The following is an 18,729-nucleotide window of genomic DNA, read 5'->3' as shown; positions in this document are numbered from 1 at the left end:
CACACAGGATGGAAGTTGGGCAGTGACTGCTGAACTCCAATACTCCAGTTCTCAGAACCCCCCACCCCCACCCCCTTCCGTGGCCTAAAGGGTTGAGGAAGGGCTCTGGGAGAGGCTTCTGGGGTGGAGTAGAAGCCTCGAACTTCCTCCTATCTATGACGTCCTTGACTCCCGCCCGTGTCAAGATCTGGACAGAAGGTGGCGCCCCTGAGTTGTTTGTGCTTGGTAGTTTGCTCTCGGAGAAGCTTAGATTGGGGAAACGCTGTTATGGGGGTGGGGACACCTCCTCTAGCCTGAATACAGTGGATAAGAAGCTGGCGGAGACCTAAGAGTACAGGTCACCTTTTCTGCTTTGTCACCGAAATACAGACTTGGAAACGGATCTTCTGAAGGTCATTTGCATCTCGGTGTTCACGTCTTCCAGTATTTATAACCTTCTGAACCTTTACCTCTCCTTAGCTGCAACTGTTCCCTTCTCCGATTGCTATCCTCCAAGACCACAGTCCTGGAGTGTTAACAGAGTTCTAACCTCCATATTTCTCCTGGTCGGCCCTGTCCTCGCCTCCTCCCTCTCTCCACCCAGTGAAAGCCCCGCCCTTCTCTCCTCCCTCCCACCCCAGTCTGTCATACAGGGACATCACCCTACAGCAGTTCAGACTGTGTGGTTCGCAGGAAGCATACATTGGCTTTTTAAAATTTTTTCGAGTTCCCAGCTCACAGTTGGGGAGAACCTAACGCCAGCCTTCGATTGAAGCGAGACCCAAGGACAGTGAAAAGCTGGGTCCTAATCTGGAGTCCTGCCAGCCTGACATGGGTAAGTATGATAGCCGCCCCTGGGAAAGGCCTGAAGGGATGCCTAGCTCCCTCCCCGGCTGACTCAGCAGGGGTGGGGCCTAACCTTTGCTCTTTTGGGGGGTGAAGGAGAGGAAATGGACTGTGGGGGGGGCACAGGGCTAATGAGCTTCTGGACATGAGACCCTAGCATTGGCAAACTCCGCTCTAAGGAAGAGCCTGGGGCTGTATCTTCTTAGGGCTTCCTTCCTTCCCCATGAAGCGCCCCCACTGTCCTGTCTCCTTATACCCCCACCCCCCATTAAGCTGCTGAGATTCAGGTAGTATTTTACCGTATTCACTACTTAGTCCGGTCTTGGTCCTGTTAGAGAAGCTTCCCCTACCCCTTGTTTCTCTCAAGGCTTTTAAACTCCGGTATTTCCTCCTCCCCCATCCTAACCCACCACCAGGTCGGGGCTGCACTGAGCAGCTGCTTCCTGTTGCCCCAGAGGTTGCTGCAAGGGTGGTGGTGGTGGTAGTGGCTGGGGCCAAACTGAGCTATGAATAAAGCCGATTCTCACAGTCCTGCACAGACCCACTCCGCCGTTGTGGACGGCCTCTACAATACCCAGAGGGTTGACAGACAGGACAGGGAGGGTTTCTGCCTTTGTGGCTTCCTGATTCCAGAGTCTCCACAGCTGTAGTACGGATCGGGCCCGGAAGAAGCGTGTTTGCCTAGCAGGGCGCTGTGCGTGACCCTGACACGCTCGGCCTTTAGTTCCCTCCGCTGCTCCCCTAGGCCTCCTTGAATCTTTGTGGCTCCCACCGTCTTCCCAGCGTCCTTTGTGAATAAGTCTTTGCTGGCGCCCCCGAGAGTGCCCGCAGAAAGAGAGATCTTCAAGTACTCCAGTTCTGACCCACCGCCATCACCAACTACGTCGTCAAAGTTTGTCTTCTCCTGCATCTGGGATCCTTTCTGGTTCTGGCCCCTAGGAGACGCCACCCGCTTTCCCCTCCCCCAGCGGATCCTTCACGACAGCCGTCCCTGAGCGCTCGTCCTCAACCGGGTAGCTCCTGCCCCTTTAAGCGCCACCTCCCCCCTCCACCACCGCCGGTCTCGGGCTGGGGGAGGAGGCGCCGCCGCCCGGCTCCGCCACCTGCGCCGCCGCCGCCGTCCGGCCCGGCCCTGCTTCAGGTGAGGCCCGGCATCCACCTCCAGGCCCGTAGTCCCGTGCAGGGCGTCCCCGCAGCCGCCTCCTCCCGTGGGATCCTGGGTCTGACCTTCCCTGCGCCGGCTGCCCTTCCTTTTCTCCCCCGCACAGTCTCCTCGCCCATTCCTCCCCTGTCCTCTGTGACCGGGATGCTTCTCACGCCTCTCCGCCATCCTCTCCCGGGAACCCCTGTTCCGGCCCAGGAGCTCCCCCTCCCCCGCGCCTTCCTGGCCAGGAAGATCTCCCGCGGTCTAGGTTTCGCCTCCCCTTCTCTGGAACTAGCGCTTTCCCACGCCATCCTAACCCCAATGGGAGGGGGAATAACCGCCACCCCAACAACTCCTCGTCGTAAGGGGGCGGGAGAGACAACGCACACTACGGGCTCCGTCCGCCTCGCTCGCTCACCCTTCAAGTTCATTTGAGTCCCACCTAAAGCTTTTGCTCGGGAGTTTGGGGTCGGACCCGAGCACCGCCCCGTGATGCAGGTGGGAAGGGCCCTCCGCCCGGCTTGGGGTTGGCCCCTCCCCTAGTCGGGCGCTGGGGGCAGCGGCGCTGCGGGAACCTTGTGATACCCGGCCTCAGCGGCTGTTGCGGCAGAATAGGCTGGGGCTGAGTCTCTTAAGGGATTTGGGGTGCCGGGTAAGGCAGAGGAAACCCGATCTTCTCTATTTCACATTTCTCCAGGAAAAAAAAAAAAGCTGTCGCCGTCTTACATTTCCACCGTGGAGCTGTCCGTTGGGAAATTTGGAAATAAGGCTAAAACTGAGGGGCGCAGGCCCCCTTGGAGAAGGGGAGGGCTTATATTCCTTTATGTTTCTTCTGGTGTATTATGAGAGACTAGCCTTCCCAAAATAACTTTGCGATTGTCTTGCCTGAACCTGAGTGGCGAAGGGGACCAATGGGAGAGCCGTCGCTTCGGTCAGCGCGTGGGCGGTCTTTATAATTACCCCAGCTTCAATAGGGAATACCCCTTCCGCCAAGTCCAGCCGAGCCCCTAGCTCCTTCTCTGGAGCCTCTGCCTCTAGAGTGATAGGCTCGGGCGTCAGGATTCCTTCTACTATTCTGAGTCACGACCCAGGGTGCTGGGAGGGCTGTGTGTGTGTGTGTGTGTGTGTGTGTGTGTGTGTGTGTGTGTGGTGGGGTGAGCCTGTGGTGCTTGGATTCGACGCTAGGAGTGTCTGGAAGGGGAAGGGGAAGAGAACTAGGCTGTTACACCATCAAGGCTCTCCTAGTCCCAACCATCTGCCTCCAGCGTGGCTGGCACGGTGGCAGCTGACCCAGAGTTAGAGAGGTTCAGCAGGAACAAGGAGAGTGTGGCAGAGAAGGAGCAGGTGTTCACACCCCCCCCCTCAGTTCTCATCCTCCGAGGAGGTTCAGCCTATCTATCCCCCACTCTCTCACAAGTTGCTGATGAAATGACCGTTGGCTCCTTTTGTTAGTATCCAAGGCGAGGCTTGGTGGACAACTAGCCCCATTTTATGGGATTGAGAAATGTTTGGGGGACATATGGGGTCAGCCTGCCCTCTGTTGTCCAAATTTGGCGTGGGGAGGGGGGGTCACAGGGGCTGCCGGTCCTGGCGTCGGGCACGAAGTAAACACTTAGCTTTGGGGCATATTCCCAGCCCACCCATATCCTTCAGAGAGCAGGGGAGATCCCAGATTAGATGGGATAAAGGAGGATTTTATTCGGGGTTGAAGGTGATCGCTGTCAGCCCTTCTGTCCCCTGCTTTTCTCTTCTGATCGCAGGTGGTCTGGCACACACCTTTCTTTCCCGGCTCAGGGCTGGGTTAGGGCCTAGAGGTTGCCCAGGAGACAAGGCCTGGGGCTCGGAAGGGGTGGGGACAGTGGGGCACAGGAGTAACCGGCTCTTCCGGAGCCAGCAGTGGGTGTGTGTGGGTGTGTGGTGGTGAAGCGAAGGGGGCGTGGTCACGGACGTCTGACTGGCGCAGGCTCCTCCCCTGCCGGCCCGGTCTCGGACTGTTTAGCCCGGTGGTGAGGTTGGAAGAGTCCCCGCTGGAAAAGGAAGAGGAAAAAAGGATACCAGCTTTTTCCTGTGCACCTGCCTCCTCCCCCTCCTGCCCACAGGTGCCAGTTCCAACGTAACCTTTTTTATTTTTATTTTGTTTTTAATTTTGGGGCTAGCATTCCTTAGCGAAAGTTCACTTCTCCTTTCTCCAGAGGGACAGATTCCCGGCTTTGAGCATAGCCTCTAGCAGGGCTTGAGGTTAGTGGACTGTCGGAGGCGTGAAGTTTATCCCCCAGGTGACCTATAAATCTCCTTTTGGTTTTTCCAGACAAAGTTTCACCGTGTTGTCCTGGCTAACCTGGAACTCGATGTGTAGACCAAGCCGGCCTTGAGCTCATGGTGGTCCTCCCATCTCTGCTTCTTCAGTGTGTAGAAATTACAGGCGTGGGCCACCATGGCCGACTTTATGAACCCATTTGGACGGGAAAGAGAGAAGGATTTTGTTTCTGCCTGTCTCCTCCTTCCCTCCGTAATTTACTCACCTCGGCTGGGGAGAGGAAGCCCTAACCTCTGCTGGCACACATTGTTGGCAACTTTTCTAAGATCTTAATGCTTTCTGAGCTGAACTTGGAAAAATGGGTGGGATGTGTTTCCCACGCTCAGAACCCCCCCCCCCCAAGTGGGGAAATCCAGTTTAAACTGCTGGATTTGGAGCTACCATCTTCTATCCACACCCAACTTCCCAGTCGCTTAGCATCCCCCAAGAGGAAAGGGTATTTGTTGACACCACCCAACCATTTTCATTATCCTTTCTCTGTGCCTTGTTTTCCTAGGTATTCAGCCTTTGCTTTGCATAGTTTAGGCAATTGTTTGTATCCTAGAATGTCATTTCATTGACCTGAATGGAAATTACGAAGCCAGAAAAGGCTTGACTTGTAAGGAAAGGGGACGAAGGTTCTTTTCTGGTTGTACCGTACGTACTTAGCGAATGTATAACCTTGAGCAAGTCAGTGCATTTCCGCAGCATTCCTTCACCTGGCAAATGATAAGTGACTTAAAAAAAATCAATAAGCGCGGTTGGTGGTGGTGTACACCTTTAATCCCAGCACTCGGGGAGGCAGAGGCAGGCGGATCTCTGTTGGCCAGCCTGGTCTACAGGCCGAGTTACAGGACGGCCAGGGCTATACAAAGAAACCCTGTCTTGAAAAAAAGAAATCAATAAACTGACATCATATGACACTATTTCCCATCGTGGTTCCTGGAAATACAGTTAGGTGAAAGCCAAACTCGAATTCCTTGCTAGATTTTACTTTCAGCAACGTTGTTAGAAGAGGTATGGGAAGAGTAAACACTGGGACATGTTATTTGTTGGTTGGTTTGCTGTTCATTTTCTACTTCTGGCCACATTTGGCTAGACTCAGAGCCGAGCCTCCTTTCCCCATGTGCAGGAATCTCTCCGACGTCAAAGGCCCTGCAGATGTCACCAGGAAAGTGGTGATCCAGGCAGGACAAGGTTGTCCCTACAGAACATAGGTGAGTGGACTTCTGCTTCCCTTCATCCCTTCACCTGGTGTCAATCTCTCCCTAACTATCAATTTCCACTTTTTCGCCACGCTGCTGAGGAAATAAACAGCCCTGAAATGATCCTCCAGGTATCCCCTTACAGTTAGAAAAGCCTCATCTGCCTTCGGTCCTAGAAATGTGCTCTAGTCGTTTAGGCTAACCCTGGGATGGGGCTCGCCTTTCTGTCGGACCTGGGCTTAGCAAGGCTGGAGATGCAGGTGAAGCGGGGACCTGAGGTGAGGGCCTCAGAGCGGCGCTAGGACCCAGATCTGGATCTGAACAGGAGGAGCCGGGCACTAGGACCCTGTGGTCGCGGCCTCGGTGGGCGGTCCGTCGGCCGCAGCTTCCCCGCCCCCTCCGGCTCCGACTCACTCCTCCCCCGCCGGCCATGTTGGCTCCGCTCGGGCCCCGCGGTTGAACCGCGACCCCCTGCCCCCTCCCGGACCCCGTACCCTGTTCCCCTCTCCCCGCGGGTGTCTCCTCCCCTCCTGGCGCCCGGAGCGTGGCCATGTGAACCGCCTGTCCCCCGGGGAGAAGCGAGCCCCCAAGCTCGGCTGGACGCGGTCGCCTCAGGTTGGTAGGGTGTGTGGCCCCGGGGCCTGAGGGCCGTGAGCGCAGCGCTCCTCGGGGCGTCCCTCAGGCAGCTGGAGCTCGGGAGCGGACCGGTCCTCCCTCCCCGCCGGGGCGCCGCCCGACGCTGGGTCTGCCTGCCCAGGGGACTGGTGAGGCTGTGGGGGGGACCCCGGCCGGGGGCGGGGGTGGCGGCGGCGGAGCTGCTGGCTGGCGGGGCCCGGGAGGGGCTCCACCTCCTGGGGCGGCGGCGGGGGTTGCCCGCGTGCAGGGCTGGATCCGGGGGTTCCCTGGGTGCCTTAAACTGGAGGTTCGTGTGGAGCGGGGGTTTTGGCGGTGGTGAGTGCTCTGCGGAAGGGGTTTCCAGGGGTCGCTGGGTGACTCCCCGGGAGCGCTCTGGTTTCTCCTGTGACCCTGGAGAGGGACTGACTGGGGCGAGTGCCGGCTTGCAAGGCTCGGGGCCCTTGAGCCCCGGGAGAGTCCTCTGCTCTGGAGACCGAGGTAGAGGACTCACACTAGGCGTCTGCGCTTGAGTCGGGCGGAGAACTGCGGGGAAGAATAAAGAGGCATTCCTTTCCAAGGAAATCCTCTGTGAAGGGGATCCCCCGTTTCCGTGCGGAAACGATGCTCTCTCATCGTCCCTTCCCTTCCCCTCGCCCCCCCCCCCCCGCGTTCCCGACGTGTAGAAGTCAGTGCCAATAACAGGCTGGCATCCTTTGTGGAGCTTCTTGGAGTGAGGGATTTGTAGCCTTCGGGGGAGTGGTGGTGGTGGGGATGGCGTCCACCACCTCCATCTGTACACAAACTGCCCCTCCCCCAGCCTCCCGCAGGAAGTGGCCGGGAAATGGCAGCTGTGCGTTCGATGCTGCGTTTCTTGTTGTTTTGAAATGTCCATTTTAATCTGATTTGGTTTCATTTTCTGAGGGCTTGTGGGTAAACTTGAATCTTGCAAACGTGTGGCCGGAGAGACCTTTCATTCGGCTCTTTTCCCGGTAACATCCGTTTGTCAGCCAGGAGTCAACTGTAGTTGACCCACTGATCTTGATGCTCCTTTGCAGACTTGTCTGTCTCTTCTGGGCCCCCCCCCCCCCGCTCGCTTCCCTGCTCCAAGCTAGAGGTCATAGGGAATCAAACTGAGTTTTTACCAGCAGAGCAGTCATTACAGGCGGTGCAGATAGAGCCTTGAAAGCTTCCAAGATGACTTGGGATCTTTGTGGAGTGAGAGTGTCTTCTTGATTGCTGTAGTGTTTTTAGGTGTGACAGCATCTTTATTGCAGAGCTTTCTTGTGAAAAGAAGGGCACTTGGAAGGGAGGACATGAGGAAGGTGTATGTTTTATGATTTGTATATAGGGATGGGGACTGATTATACATGAGAGCTGTAAGCCTGTTCCTTAGTGACGTGTCTAGCCTAGTCCTGCAGGGAAATCTCTTCGTTGACTTGGGTTCCTGGAAGTTTTACCTTCTACAGAACTAATAGGGGAATTTGCTATTATGATTTAACTCTTTAGAATGTTAAAAAACATTTCTTGTGGGAAATTTTTTCCTCTTGTGTAGAGTTGTTCCTGTGCCCACATTTTCTTTTCCCTTAAAAAAAAACTTTGTTTTTAATTGTTCTACTTTATGTGTATGGGTATTTTGCCTGCGTGTACGTATTTGTGCATCACGAGTGTGCCCATAGAGACCTGAAGAGAGCTTTAGACCCCCTGGAACTGGGGTTACAAGATGGTTGAGCTGTCTTGTTAGTGCTAGGACCTGAACTTGTGTCCTCTCAATTGCTGAGCCATCGCCAGTGCGCGCTCGCGCGCGCTCGCGCGCTCTCTCTCTCTCTCTCTCTCTCTCTCTCTCTCTCTCTCTCTCTCTCTCTCTCTCTCTCTCTGTCTCTCTGTCTCTCTGTCTCTCTGTCCTGGAACTAGTGCTATAGACCAGGCTGGCCTCAGACTCACAGAGGTCCGCCTGCCCCTGCTTCCTAAGTAGTGGGAGTAAAGGCCTGTGCCATCATACCTGGCTCAAAATAATGTATTTTTTATTTTTATTTTTTTATATTTTTTTTTTGGTTTTTCGAGACAGGGTTTCTTTGTGGCTTTGGAGCCTGTCCTGGAACTAGCTCTGTAGACCAGGCTGGTCTCGAACTCACAGAGATCTGCCTGCCTCTGCCTCCCGAGTGCTGGGATTAAAGGCGTGCGCCACCATCACCCGGCCTCTTGTTTTGTTTTTCAAGACAGTGTTTCTCTGTGTCATCTGGCTGTCCTAGAACTCATTCTACAGATCAGGCTGGTTTTGAACTCAGATCCGCCTGCCTCTGCCTCCAAAGTGCTGGGATTAAAGTGTGTACCATTATACCACAGAAACTTATTTTTTTGTGCCAGGGTCAGGCTGGTTTAGGACTATTTGAAATTTAAGATGGCTTTGAATTTGCAATAATCCTTCTGCCTTTTCTGCCTTTCAAGTGTTGGGCTTAACCATTTTGGGGGTTTTTTGTTTGTTTGAGTTTCTTTTTCACCCTCACCACACCACCCCTACCACAACCATAAAACAGTGTCTCATTAGTCTCATCTGTAATTAGAATTTACAGAGATGTGACTGCCTCTCTCTCCCAAATGCTGGAATTCGGTGTGTGCCCCATGTCTGGCTAAATCCCATCTTGTTGCCATTTGGGTTTCATTAGAAACAAGAGTTTAAATCTTAAGAATTGAAATAAGCTCATTTGAATTGCCCTGAAAACTACACACATCTGTCATTGAAATCATGTTTTTTTTTAATCAGAAACTTGCCAGCTGCATATAAATCCATAGATTAAAGCTCTAAGATGGGAGCAGGCCTATGTGATTTTTGTGACGTGGTGTCCTCATTGTTTTCCCTAGGTGCTGATAATCTGGGTACTGATGAAAACAAGTGTGGTGTCTGTTGTCTCTGACTGGTGGGTCCCTTTGACTTGTCTGTTGATCTGGGTGGCATCAGGCATCTAGATGATACCAGCTGTCTTGTGTGCTGGGGGATTTAACTCAAGGTCTCAGGCTTCTATACTTAATTACCATTTTAGTTTTATTTGGTGTAGTTGTGTTTGCCACAGGTGTGGGTGCAGATCAGAAGACAGCTATCCTACCTACCATGTGGGCTGTGGGGTTTGGTAGCAAATACTTTAACCACTGAGCCTCCTCACCAGCTCCACCACATTGATTTTTAACTTCTCCTGTTTTCAGCCTTACTTACTTAAATTGGGATCTGGCTGAATAGTAAATTGGTTTTCCTTGTTGGGGTCAAAAGAGGAAAGAGGCCTGGAAATAAGAGTTTAGTAGTAACGCCAGGTCGTCACGGCGTTCATCTTTAATCCCAGCACTTGCAGAGGCACAGGCAGGCGGATCTCTGAGTTTGAGGCAGCCTGGTGAGTTCCAGGGCTACACAGAGAAACCCTGCCTGGAAAAATAAAGAGTTAGTAGTAAGAGGACTCTTGAACCATAAGGTCCACAGCCACCCTTCCACCCCAACCCGAAGTGACTTCATAGTTAAAACTCTGGTGGCCTTCTTGTAAAACAGATTCATTTTTCTATCTGAAGTAAATTCACTCTCCTCCCTTTCTTTTCTCTTTTTTGTAAGATGCCTCTCCCTATGTAACCTAAGACTGCCCTTTGCCAAGTGCTGGAATGGTGATAGTATATACCTTCACATTTGGTGAGAAATCTGCAGAGAAGTAGATTTCTTTAATATTCACTGGTCACTTTTTTCTTGACAGGGGGTGAGGGAGTAGTTTTCTTCTCATTCCCTTCTTTCCTCTCTTTTTGTTTTTGTTTACTGGGGGAGGGTGTGTGTGTGTGTGTGAAAACCAGACCTTTAGAAACGTCAGGCTGTATGCCTAAGACACCTTTTTTTGCTTGCTTCTTTTTGGGTTTTCTTTTTTCTTTTTTTCCCCCCTTTGATTTTTGGTTTTTGAAGACAAGGTGTCAGCGTGTAGCCCTAGCTCATCCTGGAACTGACACGGTAGACTAGGCTGGGTCTCAAACTCAGAGATCCACCTACCTCTGCTTCCCAAGTGCTGGGATTAAAGGTGTGTGCCACTGCTTGGCTAGTTTTGGGTTTTTAAGAACTCTGGTATTTCATTGATTGGCCTTGAACTCAGAATGTTCTGACCACCTCTACCTCAGTACTGGAATTAAAGGCGTGTACCATCACCCTATCCCACAGGCTTCCAACGTTTGTTTTGGTTTTTTGAGACAGGGTTTCTCCCTTCTGTAACTAGCTTGGCTGACCAGAGTTGGCCTTGAACTCACTGAGTTCACCTGCCCGTCCCTCCTGAGTGTTGGGTTTAAAGGCCTGCACCACCACCACCACCACCCGACTTGTTTTTTGTTTTTCAGAGACAAGGTAGCCCTGACTGTCCTGGAATTATGCAGACCAGGCTCTCCTCAGACTCAGAGAACCGCCTGCCTCTGCTCCCTGAGCGCTGGGATTAAAGGTTTGCACCACCACCACCCAGCCTGTGTTCTATTTTGTAAGTCTCTTTCTAAAAAGAAAAACAGGTAATGTGAAGAGAATTAGATGGACTGACCTCACCTTCTCAGAAGTCTAGAAGATTCCGAGAGGTTCATTTGGAAACCTCAGCATTATGTGCCTGTCTGTCGTCCCGATGATTTTTTTCACATTTGAATAAATTAAGCCAAGCTGCTCTAGCCTACTATAGAGTAATATAAAAGTTACTAATTGATGGAGGGTTTGATCTTGTGTGTAGTGTGTAAAGAGACAGGAATGTGAGTTTTATTTTAGAACATAGAGGGATTTTCTGGGATTTTCCTTTTTCTTTCCCCTTTTTTCTTAATTTTGCAATAGGATCTCATATAGCTCAGGCCAGCTTTGCTTTTATTTTATTTTATTAGTGAAACAGGGCCTCTCTGTATTGCCCTGATTGTCCTGAATATCTCAATGTAGACCAGGGTAGCCTTGAACTCAGAGATCAGTTCGCCCCTGCCTCTGTTAAGGATGGTATATCTTGCCTCGTGTGTACAAGGCCTTGAGTTCAGTCTTCAGCTCTGTAGGAAAGGGGAAGTCAAGAGGTCCCACCCTTGCTCGTTTAGGGTATTGTATCTTGGCCTTGCATAGTGTTTTGTTTTGTTTTGTTTTTCTGAGGCAGGCTCTCACCAGACTGACTTTCAACTCACAGAGCTCCACTCTGCTCTGGTTGAGTGCTGGGATTGAAGGCATTGTTCACCACTACACCCAGCTCTGGCTGGCTTTGAACTCTTTTAGCCCAAAAGGCAGTGCTTGAATTTGGGATCCTTCCACTTCATTCTTCTGTATCTAGCTAAGATTACAGGGTACACAACCAGATCCAATTCCAGATGTATTTTTCTTTTCTTGAATCCTGGGGATCAGGATCATTTTTTAAAAATCTATATGCGTGTATTGATTGCACTTTTGTGTGTGTGCTATATTCGTGCCTGGTTCCTCTGGAACTGTAATTGCGGGTGGTTGTGAGGTGCCACATGAGTGCTTGAAATTAACCTGAGTCCTCTAGAAGAGAAGCAGGTGCTCTTTAGCACCTCAAGATTCTTTTCTAGAAAAGATTTGCTTCATTTTAACATGTTTGTGGGTATGTGCACATGGGTACGGGTGCCTGTAGAGGCCAGAAGGCACTGGGTCCTTGGGAAATAGAGTTACAGGTGGTTGGGAACTGCACAGATCCTGGGAACTGAACTTGAGCCTTCTACAAGTGATACAATACTCTTAACTGCTAAGCCATTTCTCCAGCCTCCTCTCCATCACGTTATCTTGTGATGCAGGACTTGGTGTATGGTAGGGAAGTATATTGTACTAGGAAACTACATGAAACTGTTTCTTGACAATGAAGTAAGAACTATGGCAGAAAACCAGGTTACAATATGATATTTAGTTCGTATAAAAAAATTGTTCTTACTGGTTTAGAATATATTCACAGATGACCTTAGTGCTGAGATTATAGGTGTGTACACCCATGCCAGTCTGGGTATTAGGAATAGGATCCAGGGCTTTGTGCATGCTAGGCAGTTACCGATGGAGCCAACATCCTCAGTCTTATTTTAAAGGATCTTTAAGAACTACTTTTGTTCTTGGAGTGTGTAAGTCTAACATTAAATTTAGAACTAAGTTTATTGATTTTTTTTCCCCCTAGACAGGGTTTCTCTGTAGCTTTGGAGCCTCTCCTGGAACTAGCTCTTGTAGACCATGCTGGCCTCGAACTCACAGAGATCGGCTTGCCTCAGCCTCCCAAGTGAGCCACCACAACTCAACTGTTTATTGACTTTTTAATATTGTCAGTACTTCTCTATTCCTTTGCCTTATTTTTGCAAGGGATAGCTAGTCAAAAGTCTGCTAAGGATGGTATAACTTGCCTAGTATGCACTAGACTGGAGTTAGTATGTACCACAGCACTATAGGAAAGAAGTCAAGAGGTTGGGGCCTTTCCTCTCTAGGAATTTTATGTATATACAAGATCTCACTGTGTAACCCTGGCTGGCTTGGAACTCTATGAAACATAGAACAGACTGACCTTCAATTCATAGAGCTCCACCTGCCTCTGCTTTGACTGTGTAATGGGATGAAAAACCTCAAGTCTACCGTGCCTGGCTGAGGAGTTGAGATTGATCCCTAGAAACCAAGTAAAAATGTCAGGCAGGCTTGGTGTTGCATGATTGTAATCCTAGTACTAGAGAGGCAGAAACTGGAAGATTCCTAGGGCTCGCTGGCTGACTAGTTAGCGTGATTGATATACTTCAGGCCATTAAGAGACCCAAAGGAGATGGGTGGTGTTTCTGAAGTTGTCCTCTGATCCACATGTATATGGACACACATAAACATATACATACATTTTAAAAAAATGGGGGCCGGATATGGTGGTGCATGCCTTTAATCCTAGCAGATTAAATGCAGATCTCTGAGGCTAGTCATAGTGAGTTCCACTCTAGCCAAGGCTACATAGTGAGACCCTATTTTATTTTTTATTTATTTATTATGTATACAATATTCTGTCTGTGTGTATGTCTGCAGGCCAGAAGAGGGCACCAGACCTCATTCCAGATAGTTGTGAGCCACCATGTGATTGCTGGGAATTGAACGCAGGACCTTTGGAAGAGCAGGCAATGCTCTTAACCACTGAGCCATCTCTCCAGCCCGTGAGACCCTATTTTAAAAAACTAATTTTAAAAAGAAAAAAAAAAAGGAGAAGGGACTGGGGAGATTGCATGCATGCTGCTCTTGTAGAGGACCCGAGTTCAGTTTCCAGCACCCACCTCAGACTGCTCACAGCAACCTGCAACTCTGGCTCCAGGGCATGGATCCAACACCTCTTGGCCTCTTCAGGCACCTACACTCACTTGTAGAAGACCTGGGTTCCATTCCCAGCACCTAAAACAGTGGTTCAAAACCATTCTTAACCTCAGGAAAAAAAAAAGAAAGTGAAAAACTAAATTTAAGTCTCTGAAAACAGAAACAAGCTTGCACTAAGTTCATCATGTCAATAACAAAAACCCTAAGCCACATGTATTTAACAGATGCTTCATTTGGTTCTATTCTCTCCTTAGTATTAAATTAAATCCTGGAAACGTATTGGTGGAACTTAACATCCAGGTGTCTGGACATTGCGATTTTCTTTGAGTAGCGCCTTCCTACCTTAGTATAAAATTTCATCACCTTCCCTCTCCCTCGCTTGGAATTCTGGTTTGAAATGGGTGTTAAAGGACATTTTTGAAAGAGACTGAACCTTGGACAGAACATGTTATAGTTTGTCTGGATCAGAGTTCCCGGAGAAGTTTGTTGAATAGGCCAGATAAGAAGCATCCTTCAATATGTCTTTGCCATTTGAAACTCTAATGGGAGAAGATGACTTAGGCAGGGGGAGGAGTTTTTTAGATATGTAATTTAAAGATCACTATAACGTGTTCTGGTGTGCAGGCATACATGCATGCAGAACACTGTATTCATAATAATAAATCTTTAAAAATAAGAAGAAAGGAAAGCTAACATGGCTGGGCGTTATGGACATTCCTTTAATCTCATCCCTTGGGGGTTTGAGGCGGGGGATTTCAGAATCCCTGGCCACTTGAGTCTACATAGCTAGATCCTATTTCAAACAAACAAAGCACCTAACTTTTGGGGGATCTGGGGGGTTGTTAGAGACTGGGTTTCATTGTGTAGCTTTGGAGTCTATCATGGAACTTACTCTGTAGACCAGGCTGACCTCTTAACTCACATAGTTCCACCTGCCTCTGTCTCCTGAGGATTAAGGGCATGTCCTCCTGCTGCCCACCAAAACCTAACATTTAATACAAGGGTGTGTGTGTGTGTATTTATTCATTCTTGCTTAACCCTCAAACTGTAGAAGCTCATAATGAAATTTTTCTAAATGAAGGCTCAGCAAGAAATTTGTCCAAGGCAAAGGTGCTAGGAAGCAGTAGAATTGAGATTTGAGCCTGATTTCATATACCGATCTCATAACATGTCTAGGAATGAATGAAATAGCTGTGGTTCCTGTGACCCTTCAGCTGGGGCAGGTATGGACATAGACTCAGGGGCCAAATAGCTTTTGTTCCGTTAACGTCTCTGATTTCTTTGCGTTGTCCACTTACCTTTAACAGTATGACATTTATGAAGTAGGATGTGCTGTTTCCTCAGAGTTTCTTTGTAGATTCAACAACAAAAACAAAAAAATGAACTGTGACCCATTTTTGAGGGTATAATCGAGAGGACACAGGAAGAAAGATGTGTTACTTCGTGCCAGGTGGAGTGTGACTGCCTAAACTGCAGGAGAGAGGGCAGTGCAGAACAGGTGGGATTGCTTCCTCTGGCTTCTTCCCAGAATTTCCAAAGTGAACCCCTGCATGTTCTTTGTTCTGTGGAAGCTTAAGGAGAAACCCAACCTAAAAACAAGGACTTAGTTTTATTTTTTGTGTGTTTTAGTCAGGATTATTAATCTTACGATGCTTGTTTTTTGGACTTGTGTTCTAAAGAATGGGCTTTCCCTATGATGGGGAAGATCTGGAAGACTGCAGTCTATTCTCTGTTGATAGGATTTTTCATGGATGTGTAGCAGATTGAAGTCTGCTACTTAATTTACACTTGATCTTAGCCAAAAGTGAGACGTGATCACGACTTATGTTAACGTGTTTATATGCGTGTGTGTTCATGTCTGCACTTGTGCCTGCTGGTGGATAGGTGTCACAGCAGGCGTATAGAGGAGAGAACAGTCTGAGAGTTGTTTCTCTCTGTTCATCAGGCTTGGCTTGCATGCACCTCTATCTGCTGAGCTATTTGCCGGCCCTTACTGTAATTTTAGAACGAACCTGGGACATTCTATAAGAAAGATAAACTAATACTAAAAATTTCTCCTGAGTTGAGCTTGGTGACATATGCCTATAATCTCAGTACTCAGAAAATTGAGGCAGAAGAGTTGCTGTGAATTGTTGCCACTCAAGACTACCTGGAAGATTGTCTCAAAAAACAAACAGTTTAGCTGTAGTGACTCACGCCTTTAATTCCAGTACTTGGGAGTCAGAAGCAGGTGGATCTCTTGAGTTCTAGACCAACCTGGTCTATAGAGTGAGTTCCAGAACACAGGGCAACACCGAGAAACTCTGTCTTGAAAAAAATTAAAGAACAAAAAAGCAAGCAAGCAAAACCTAATTAACTCTCCCCTACCTCACTGCTCTCTTAAGTGGAACATAAATTGCTTTTATTTTTATTTCTTTTAGTTAAAATTGACTGTGACAATCATGATATCTAAACTATAAAATTCTAGAATTATCATGCTGTTTGCTACATGGGATTTATATTTTATATTCAAAATTATGTTGTGGATGGGCTGGAGAGATGGCTCAGAGGTTAAGAGCACTGACTGCTCTTCCAGAGGTCCTGAGTTCAATTCCCAGCAAACACATGATGGCTCCAAACCATCTGAAAAGAGATCTGGCGCCCTCTTCTGGCATGCAAGCATACATGGAAGAAATGTATACATAATAAATAAATCTTTAAAAAAAATTGTTGTGGAGGTTGATGAGATGTCAGGTAAAGTTTCCTGCTGCCAGACCTGAGGACTGAATTAAGTCTCTGGGACCCACAGGAGACCTGATTTCTCCAAATTATCCTCTAACCTCTGCATATATGCCGTGGCTCGTGCCTACAAACATGCAACAGCTAGTGTGTATGTGTGTAGACTGTTGACACATATACCGAGTGGTGTCTGATTTTCAGTATATAGCATATTCATAAACCATGATTGCTTGCTTTGAAATAGGATTTTAGTGTGTAGTCTAGTCTGTCCTTGAACCTTGATCCTCTTGCTTTTAGCCTTTTGAATACTGGGCTTGTAGGCACGTGACAGCAGGTATATGTTGACCAGTGATCATGTTTTCATAACCAACTTATTTATCCTTTAAAAAATATAATTAAAATATTACCTAGGTTGGTTATTTCCTCAGTTTAGGAACTTTATAAAGATAGCTTTCTGACTCCTTGGTGTGGTGGCCAATGCTTTTAATCCTAGCACTTTAGAAGTAGAGATAGGCAGGTCTCTGAGTTGATGCCAGCCAAGGCTGTGACCATTTTAACTTCACTTGTGTGATGTCTCAACAAAAATAGAAAAAAAAGGAAAGCTTTCATTGTGAATTATTATGTCCTCCAGAAGCTGTTAACATAATCCAAGAACTTTTCTTTTTTTGTATAAAAATAAGAGTCTCACATATTAGGTTAATAATCACTAGTACATCGCAAATAGCAGATCAGACTTTTCCAATAATTTTTGTTTCTGCTTTTGTTCCTCCTGGATGCTCTCAATCAGAGTTAAGTTTATTTTGATCAAGGCCTTCATTTCTCACTATTTCTAGTAATATATCATGTTATATTCAATAGATATTGAGGCTTTTAGCCATACTGTTCCTCAGTGAGCCAGTAAACTTTATAATTTCACATATGTGTAATGTATGTATTTCTTTTTCATTTGTTTTGTTTCTCTGTGTAACAGCTCTAGCTGTCCTGGAACTCGCTTTGTAGACCACATTGGTCCTGAACTCACTAAGATCTGCCTGTCTCTGCTTCCCAAGTGCTGAGATTAAAGGCGTGGGCCACCAACATCCAGCTAATGTATATATTTCAAACCATTATATTACATTAGAGGGTTTTTTTTGTTTGTTTTTGTTTTTCTTTTTTTTAAGACTTATTTATTTATTATGTATACAACATTCCTTCCATGTATGCTTGCAATGCCAGAAGAGGGCACCAGATCTCATTACAGATGGCTGTGAGCCACCATGTGGTTGCTGGGAATTGAACTCAGGACCTCTGGAAGAGCAGTCAGTGCTCTTAACCTCTGAGCCATCTCTCCAGCCCCTGTTTTTGTTTTTCAAGACAGGTTTTTTGTAACTTTGGAACCTGTCCTGGAACTCGCTCTGTAGACCAGGCTGGCCTCGAACTCACCGAAATCTTCCTGCCTCTGCCTCCCGAGTGCAAGAATTAAAGGTGCGCACCATCACTACCCAGGCTGTTACAGTGTTTTTATGTCTGGGGCTATAGATGGAAAACAATGGACACAGTACTTGGAAGTCTCAGGGAGAAGGATTCAGAGTACAAGGCCTACTTGGACTACGTAAAGAGATTCTGTCAAAACAGAATAGTAATGAAACAGGATATACATCAAGTATACATTTCTTGCTAACACTGTGTATTGTGTGTTTTTGTTTTTTTCCCTCGAGTCAGGGTTTCTCCGTAGCTTTGGGGCCTGTCCTGAAACTAGCTCTTGTAGACCAGACTAGCCTCGAACTCAGAGATCTGCCTGCCTCTGCCTTCACAATGCTAGGATTAAAGGCCACCACTGCCCAGCTTGGTGTTGTTTTGTTCATACTCTTTGGCTTTTTGAGGGGCCTACCACCTGGCTCCCAAATAAATACACACAGCTTATTCTTAGTTATAAATACCTGACCTTAGCTTGGCTTGTTTCTAGCCAGCATTTCTTAAATTATCCTGTTTATCTTTACCTCTGGGATTTTTTTTTCTTTTCTTCTGTGTATCTTATTTTCACTCTTACTCTGTGGCTGGGTAGGTGGGTGGGTCGCTGGCCCCTGAAGTCCTTCACCCCTGTTCTCTTGTTGCTCCTCATTCTCTCTCCTCCCAGATTTACCCTTCTATTTATACTCTCTGCTTGCCAGCCCTGCCTATCTTTGCCACTGCCTCACAGTTGGCCATCAGCTCTTTATTAGACAGGCAAAGAGTCACACCTTTACAGAGATAAACAAAAGTCACACACCTTAAAATAGTGTTCCCCAGCAACCTTACATCCATAGCTTTCTGCCAAAAAGATGGCTTTGACAACTTTTGTGGACCCATGGTCAGGGTGAAAACAAAAGGATAAAGAATATCAAATGTGGGGCTGTTTCATGAGAGATGGTTCAGTGCTAATAGGCATTGGGCATCACTCTTAGCGCTCATATGGCAGCCAACAGTGTCTGCTAACTCTGGTCCCAGGGGATCAATCCACTCTTCTGGCCTCTGTGGGCACTGCATATATGTATGCAGATATACATGCAGGTAAAACATACATACACATTAAAAAATTAAATCTTAAAAAAATGCACAAATCCTAACCCTAATGTTAAATTAAAGAGCTAATGTCCAAGAAGACTATATCCTGGGC

General features: G+C 47.9%; 1 protein-coding gene and 1 long non-coding RNA gene across 2 annotated transcripts in view; both read left to right on the top strand.

Annotated features, from left to right (window-relative positions):
- The first annotated feature begins 282 nt into the window (after positions 1–282).
- On the top strand, positions 283–1,967 carry LOC126492029 (uncharacterized). Its single transcript, XR_007589502.1, has 2 exons — positions 283–814; positions 1,765–1,967. It is a non-coding gene; the product is annotated as an uncharacterized lncRNA (long non-coding RNA).
- Positions 1,968–5,397: 3,430 nt separating this feature from the next.
- The window catches only part of Baz2a (bromodomain adjacent to zinc finger domain 2A), a 37,491-nt gene continuing 24,159 nt past the window's right edge, over positions 5,398–18,729 (top strand). The window contains exon 1 of the mRNA XM_050128141.1: positions 5,398–5,482. The gene's annotated coding sequence lies outside the window, so the exon portion shown is untranslated. The remainder of the gene's footprint in view (positions 5,483–18,729) is intronic.

The sequence above is a fragment of the Alexandromys fortis genome, unplaced genomic scaffold (genome assembly GCF_014885135.2).
Source record: "Alexandromys fortis isolate MF-2015 unplaced genomic scaffold, M_Fortis_MF-2015_v1.1 scaffold_263, whole genome shotgun sequence".
NCBI classification, from domain to species: Eukaryota; Metazoa; Chordata; class Mammalia; order Rodentia; family Cricetidae; genus Alexandromys; species Alexandromys fortis.
This window is presented reverse-complemented; position numbering and strand designations above follow the sequence as displayed.